The following is a 7,926-nucleotide window of genomic DNA, read 5'->3' on the forward strand; positions in this document are numbered from 1 at the left end:
GTGTGTTTGCATGTACTCGCATGTTTGGCCCGGGGCCCAAGGCTGGGCTGGCCCCCTTCCAGGTGCTGACTGGAGAGACACTCCAGCTGTCCCTTGGAATGGCTCGATCCGGGCTTAGCCAGAAACCCTCACCAGTCCCTATGGCCCCGGGCCTGGCAGCTGTCCTAGAGCTGAGGGCTTCTGATCAGCCCCAGCCAAGCTGGCCGCATGGTCAGAGGGCAGCTCTGTCCACTGGGAGGGCGTGTGGTGGCCCCTGGCTCAGAGGAGGCCCAGGCTTGAGGTCACTGGCACTGAGGCAGAGGCACGTGGCCCACTGGGGTCTGGAGCCCTCCTTGATGCCACCAGGGCCTGGCTGGGGCCTCCTTCTAGCAGCGACCCCTACTGGGAACATCAGGTACTGCAGACTGGCTCTACCAGCCATTATCAGGAAAAGGGTCCCCCTCCCTGCAGTCAGCAGTAGGTATGGTTTTCAAACCATGCTCCAAGGAACACCTGGGGTTCCTTCAGGTCCCTCCAACGGCTCCCAAAAGTTGATGCTCCTAGCTCCCCACCTTCTTCTTCAAAAGAGTATTTGTTTTTAAGTATTGGGCTTTTGAAGACATTTCTCCAAAAATATTTCTAAATCTCTAGGCTAGATTTTGACCTTTCAGCTCTAGGAGTCTGTTTATGAGTACATCTCAGTAAGATCTCTTTTTAGAACAATCCGTTGGGCTTTAACCCCATCATCTCCCACCAGGTATACAATATCACCTTAGGTGGGGTTCTGATATAAATGCCTCTTGGAAACCAGAAGAGGGGATAAGGAGAGATGGAGTCCACTTCAGAGCTGGGCAGCTTTGGGGTGCCCCGGCGCCCAGCCCTTTGGTGAGGGCCGACTTCACGCCCTCCGGTAAAAGAGCACACATGTAAGAGGCTCCCAGGAGAGAGGCTGCCTTTGCTTTGGCACGGGGAGACCTGACAATAGGGCATGCCCACCCAACTGCCCACTGGCTTCTCCCCAGAGGGGCAGGACAGTTATGGCCTGTCTCCCTGCCACATGGTTTCCTGCATCCGCCCCTGTGTCCCCAGTGCCTCCCTGTGACATGTGGGGCACACTGCGATGCCTGCACTCCACACCTTGCAGTATCTGCCTGAGGCTGTTAAAGGCTATTTGCTAGATATAAAACACGATCCACAGGGGCATAGAGCAGGGCCAGAGGTGCTGTGGTCGCTGGCTCTGCTACCCTGACCCTAGCCTGGCCTGCCACATCCAGCCCAGATCGGCCCTAGGAAGCTCCCCATGAGGGCCACCTCCCTGTGATTCCCTCCAGGGGGTGTGACAGGACCCACAGCAGACTCAGCAGAGCACAACAAAGCCTGGGGACCCCTGAGGCACATGGCACCTTGTTCAGGCCTTGGGCTCTGCTCCAGGAGGATGGATGCTAAGGCCCAAGGATGGTTCTGCGGTGGCCAGACGAGGTCAAGAGGGATGGGGACAGCCTTGTCTCACTTGTCCCCATTCACTCGTTTATTCATTCATTCAACAAGGGTTCATTGCTGTGTGCTGGCGCTGTGCCGGGTGGTGTGGCTACATCAGCGAACAAAACAGATCCTTCCGCTCATGGTCTAGTGTGGGTGGTGGGGAAGATGGCGATAAAATTAAACAAGTAAAATATGTAGAATTTCAAATGGTGGTCAGGGAGAAAAGCAGGACAAAGTGGAGAGAAGGTGCTGGGGGAGGGGGTGTGATTTGCCGTGGGATAGTCAGAGACAGCTTCCTGAGAATGTGACGTTTGATGAACCCTGAGGGAGGCGAGGAATAAGCCCTGACGATGTCTGGGAAGAACATTCCAGGCATAGGGAACAGCAAGTACGGAGCCCCTGAGACAGGAGTGTGCCTGCTTTAGGAGCCGTGTGGCTGGAGCCAAGTGGGTGATGAGATGAGCAAGGTTGTGCAGGCTGCACATAAGGTCATTGTCATGGCAACGTCTGTGGATCTACTCGGAAGGGTGCAGAGGCACTGCAGGGTGCTGAGCAGTGGAGAGACTCACCACAGGAACTCTGCTGCCTTTCCCTCTGCCCTACCCCCTCCCACCTTGCTCCCAGAGAGGAGACCCTACCCAGGAATCTGGGAGCTGAGACAGATCAGCCTGCCCTGCCTTGGGGAGCCCTGCACCACTGGGGTAAGGCCCCTCCTGGGGTTTCACCTACTCCTCAGCCCACAGCGATGTGAGGACTGGGTGCCCCACGAACTGTGGCATCCACTCCTTACAACCACAACCAGCCTCAGATAGGACAGGCCCTTCAGCCACATCCCAGCAGGAAGGCTCCACCGCCCTGCAGAGAGGATGGCTCTTAAGGTACTCTCCACATTGAGTGTTCTTGGGGAGAAGGCAACATGGCCCAAGGCCCTTTGTGATCTGTTTCCACCCACCCTCCAATCTTCATCACTGCACCCCATCCACACAGGACTGTGTTTCACTAACAGGTTTGGCTTGTTCCTGCCTCAGGGCCCTTGCACGTACTGTTCCAGCTGCCCTGAGTGCTCTTCCCTCCAGTGTTCACAAAACTGATCTTCCTCTTTACCTGTTCAGAAAGGCCCTCCCTGGGGACCCTCCAAAGCAGCCATTCCTACAGCCCTCCCAGTCCCTCCATGACTTATTTCCTGCATGGCACTCTCTCCATCACAAATTCTCTGGCTCATTTATTTGGTGATTTTCCTATTCTGTGACATTCGGGCTCTGTCGGGTGGAGCCTGGGCGCCTTGTTTGTGGCTGGATCCCCAGCAGGCAGCACTCAGCAGGTCCCCGCCAAGCATCGCATGAGTGACTGCATGGCAGGAGGATGGGGGCTGGGTCTGAGAGAGGCTGGGGAAAGGCTGAAGAAGGACAGGGGCCCGAGTGGGTCTTTGGGACTAACTGCTGAGCTGGACCCGGGTGGGGACCCAAGTGGGCAGGTGTGAGCGGGACCTACCCTCCGTCACCAGGCAGGCAGGCCAGCGCGCAGGTGGAAGTGCTCACCTGGTGGTGCCGCAGGAAGGAGCCCCCTGCAGCAGGGCGCCAGGGCCAGCGAGGGGCCTCGTAGCTGGGGTTGATGCTGCCCCACCACTCACCGGCTCTGACTTCAGCCCGGGTCTGCGTGGGGAGGAGGGGGGGACAGGGAGGCTCCGTGGAGAATGTCTCCTGGATGGGGCAATGACACCCCACCGGCTCCACACAGCTAGTGGACGTTCAGACGCCTTGACAGACCAGGAAGCGCCACCTGCCTGTGGGAGTGGGCACACCTTGGGGGACAAGGGGCTCTGGCCCCTCACCTGGGCCTGGTCTTCTGTCCCGTGGGCTCCTAGTGACACCTAGTGGCCAGCATTGCCTGATGCACTATTTCCCCCATTCTGCAAACTCCCTGCCCAGGGGTGTCCCGGATGCAAGGGCGCCCCTGCGCTAGGTCCCCACCCACTCACGCTCTCACGATCCCCATCTCCTGCGGGATCTCTGGGGCTCACACCCACACGCTCACTCTCACACTCTCGGGGCTCATCCCTCCCACACACAGCGACAGGGCCACACGGGGCCCGTGGGGGGGTCCTTGGGCCCTCTAGGCAGAGGGTCTTTGGTGCCCCACGAGGACCAGCTCCTGCCCTGCAGCCACCACGCTCCATCCCCTGGTGCACACAGGACCAGCTAGCTGGTCCACCCTGAGGACGGAGGCCTAGAGGGAGGGCGCAATGACACCCTGGACCCTCTGCCGCTCTCCTCCCGCTGGGCCTCACAGCTGCAGCTGGTAAAAACCCACCCAGGGCAGAGGCATGAGACCAAGTCAAGAACCAGTAAGAACCAGGAGGTTTCCATCCTGACCAAAAGCTAGAAAGAACCAGCCCGTGGGCAAAGCCCGCACTAATGAGGGTGGTGACTCTTGGGACACCAGGCAGGGGAAAGGGGCCTGGGAGCCAGGCCAGGCCCAGGAGCGGCACGTCCACATTGTCCAAGAGCAACCTCTGCTGAGCCAACAGCCGGGCTGCCTGCGTCACTGAGAGGAGCCGGAGGAACTGGGGAAAAGGCCTGGTAGGCGGGGTGCCCGGACCCTGCCAACTGAGGCATGGGGCACGCATAACCAGTGGCACAGGGCAGTGCCGGGGGCCTGGGACCCCAGACCCAAGGACCCTGAATGGACCAACGTCAAGTATGCCACTGGTATTCCCCAGTAGCCACCAGGAGAGGAAGACAAATGTCACTTTCTCATTTCCCAGTTGGAGGCACTGGGCCTGGCAGGAGCTGACAGAGACAGGAGGTGCTGGTGTCTCTCTTCCCAGGTGGCAGGGTGGCAGGGTCTCTCCCTCGTATGTCCTCCCAGGACCCAGGCCTCCCTCACCGCCATGCACCCCACCCTGTCAGCTTGGAGATGGCCTCATCCACCAGTGCACCCCATCCCCGAACGTCCCACTCGGCCTCTAGTCCCTGCACAGCACAGGGGACGTGTCCCAGAAGCCGGGGCACACACAGGACAGGATGGGGTCTCTGCCAAGGGCTGAAGAGTGGTCAGTTGGGGCAGCTACAGCCGTTCCCTGCCCCTGCCCACAGCCCTTGCCTGCTTGCCTGGCCTGAACCTCCGCCAGGGATGGGCAGGCTTGGGAGTGGATGAAGAGTGAGGTGAAGGCCAGCCCCAAGGAGCCTTGAGCTGCTCCCTCGCCCAGTGCTCCATGTGCCAGGGACACCTTAAGAGCTGGAACTTCAGGCTCCACAGGGCGTAGATGCCAGGGACTGGACTAGACCCTCTAAGGGATCCCCCAGGTAGGAATTAGGGTGCCCTCTGCCTCCCCAGTGCTTCCCCTCAGCCCCAGCTCCACTTTGGATTGGAGCAGGTCTGCCAGGTGAGCACTTTCGGATGGAGAAATTCCAGGGTCCACCTGAAGCCCCTTCCCACATTCCTGTAGGAGAAGGTGGGGCAGAAACTCTGGGCAGGGAGATGAGATTCTGGTCCCTCCCAAGTCGCCCCCTCCAGCGCTGTAACCCACTGCTCTCCCAGGTCTGCCCTTAGCGTGCACCTGCTTCAGTTTGTAGGGGCACTGGAGGCCTCAGGGAATGAAGATAGAATTGAACTGAGTCCCAGCCTCAGCCATGCCACCTTCTTGGAGCCAGACTCTGACGACGCCAGGGGTGGGGTGGGGGCCAGATGAGAAACATGCAAGGCGGATGCTGCCGTGGGGGCTGGGACGCTTGGAAGGAAACGCTAGCCCAGCCCATGCAGGGAAGGGGCTGCGGGGAGGCCTCCCCGGAGAAGGACACTCAGACGGAGAAAGCTCCTCCAGACTAGGGACTCAATTCTAGGGTAACCCAGAGTAAACGACACTGAGGAAGGATAAGACCCCAAGCCACTGGCAAGGGGAGGCAGGAATTAGAGAGAAGCAGGAGGGGTGAGGCGGGCAAGGCTGGAGCACAGGGGCAATGGGGGCCATGGTGGAGATGGGCCAGATGTCCCTGCAGGGGCCAGCGAGGAGGCGGTCCTGGGTCTGAGGGAGAAATCAGGAGAGCAGGTCTCACGCTGTGTGTGGGGAAAGGGCAAGGGAAGGGTCTTCTCAGCGTGGCTGCCCCCACCCCATCAGAGAACCAGGCAGGTGAGAGGCTGTCACCAGCGGCTGTGCTTCTCTCACGGGGTATTGTAGAAATGGCGGGGAACGTGGGGGGTTGTGGTAGTGGGTGCTACAGGCATTGTCGGTGGGGGCCTGGGATGCGAGGGGTGTCCTGCCCAGCAGCAAGTTGTCCTGCGCCCCACACGGTGTCTGAATATTCCACCAGATACACAGATGGGTCCGTGGTTCCCAACTGGGGGTGACTTTGCCCCTTGGGGGCCTTTGACAACGTCTGGAGACATTTCTGATTATCATGACCTGGGTGGGATACTACTGGCATCTAGTGGGTAGAGGCCGGGGATGCTGCCAAACATCCTACAAATCACAGCAGCGTGTCAGCAGTGCCGAGGCTGAGGAATCCTGGCGTCGGTGAAGACCCCGTTGGTAATGATCAGAGTCCGGAACCTACTTCCGTTTTACACGGTTAAAGACAGAATTTCCTAGGGATGTAACAAGCATGAAATCGAGGAGAGATGGAGCCTTGTTTTATTTGGAAATTTACCAAGAGGTGTTTGCCATTTTGGAAAATCGCATCCCAAAGACAGCACTGTGGCTCCAGCAGGATCTGAGCCTGGAAGGGTGCACCGGCCCCGTCTGCGTCCGCGGAAGTGACAGCGGCGACGACTCCACATAACCGGGCTCTGAGTCATCTGTAGGTCGTACTCAAGCATTTTTCAGATCGAATACACATTATGAAGTTATAGATTACCTTCCTTTTATTTCTCCCTTGTTTTATTTATTTATTTTTTCCCCCCAAAGCCCCAGTAGATAGTTGTGTGTCATAGCTGCACATCCTTCTAGTTGCTGCATGTGGGACGTGGCCTCAGCATGGCCGGAGAAGCAGCGCGTCGGTGCGAGCCCGGGATCCGAACCCGGGTCGCCAGCAGCGGAGCGCGCTCACCCAACCACCAAGCCACGGGGCCGGCCCTCTCCCTTGTTTTAAAGTTAGGACATTACATTGATTTTTTAGATTATGACCGTAGGTTATATCATCTATGAATTTTATTTTGGGGTGGTACGAAGACAAGATAAGATTCCTTACAGAAGGGCCGTAAGTCTGATTGGACTGACCAGATTGAGGTGCTCGCAGGAGGTGAGGGGTAGGGAGGAGACAAGGAGGAAGCCCCAGGGTCCTTGCCTGAGCAGCGGAATTGGGGGTCCCCTGGACAAGGGAAGGTAGGGGAGGCCCGGACGTGAAGGCAGACCCGTGGTTAGATGCTGCCTGGGGGACCCTCAGCTTGAGGGGGGCTGGGTCTTGGAGTGGCAACAGTGAGTGAAGACTGCAGACCCATAAATCACCAAGTGCGGGGGAAGGGGCCCTGGAGGGAGTCCCGGGGGCATTGTGGGGGCAGGTGGAGGACAGGAGCCATGGAAGGGACAGAAGCCACCAGGCAGTGGAGTCCAGGGTGACTCAGAGGGCAGGGCTCTGTGGGCAGCCCCCTAAGGGAGGTATGAGGGGTTCTGGGGCACGGTGCGAGCACAGCACGGGCAAACCTCCTCTGACCTATTTGGGGGCTCCCTTAATGACCACAGGCAGCTCTGGGAAGAAGAAGCCCCTGGCCCCACTTGGGCCATGAGGTCGGTCACATCTGGCCATCAGCAGACCTGGGTCTCTGCCCACAAACTGACAGGCCAGGGCGAGTGCCAGGACGGGCCCCAAGGCAGGACAGGGGTGAGGAGCCCCGGGACCAGGTGGCCCGTGCCTCCCAGGGGTTGCAAGTTCAGGATCCGGCCATCCCAGCTCCCCACTTAGCAGCTCATCAACCTGGGCTGATTATTTCCATTCTCTGTGCCTTGGTTTCCCCTCTTTGAAATGCGGAGGTAACACAGTGCTGGACCCTCTCCCATCCTCCCCAAACAGTGCTCCAGTCCCATCCTATGGCCTGGCCAGGCCAGCACCACCAGGCTGGACCCAGGCTTGGCCAGGCTGACTGGGGCCCCCACCTAGGACAGCCTGGAGCTGGCCGAAGCCCTGAGCACCCTCACTCCACACTTCTTCCTCCCTGTAAGATGGGCCCAAGGGAACACACCGTCTTCCTCTTGGGAAAGCATTCCACAGACCTGGTCGTGAGGCCTTTGGTGACGGTGCTTGGTGGGCCCACTGGTGACTCACAGGGGCAGCAGGGCCAGATTCGGACCCTCTTCTGGTGGAGATCTCAGCCAGGACAGCTGGTCTTGCGGCCAGAGAGGCAGTCTCAGGAGGGTGGCCGGGGCTGATGGTGGGGAGACCCTTCTGACACTGAGGCTGCCCCTCATCAGACCCTTCTGAGGGCACCAGGACCCTGCAGGCCCTGTCTGGACAGGGTCGCTGGAGAAGTGGG

Source organism: Ceratotherium simum, chromosome 33, assembly GCF_057802395.1.
Source record: "Ceratotherium simum simum isolate JZ-2026a chromosome 33, ASM5780239v1, whole genome shotgun sequence".
Lineage (NCBI taxonomy): Eukaryota > Metazoa > Chordata > Mammalia > Perissodactyla > Rhinocerotidae > Ceratotherium > Ceratotherium simum.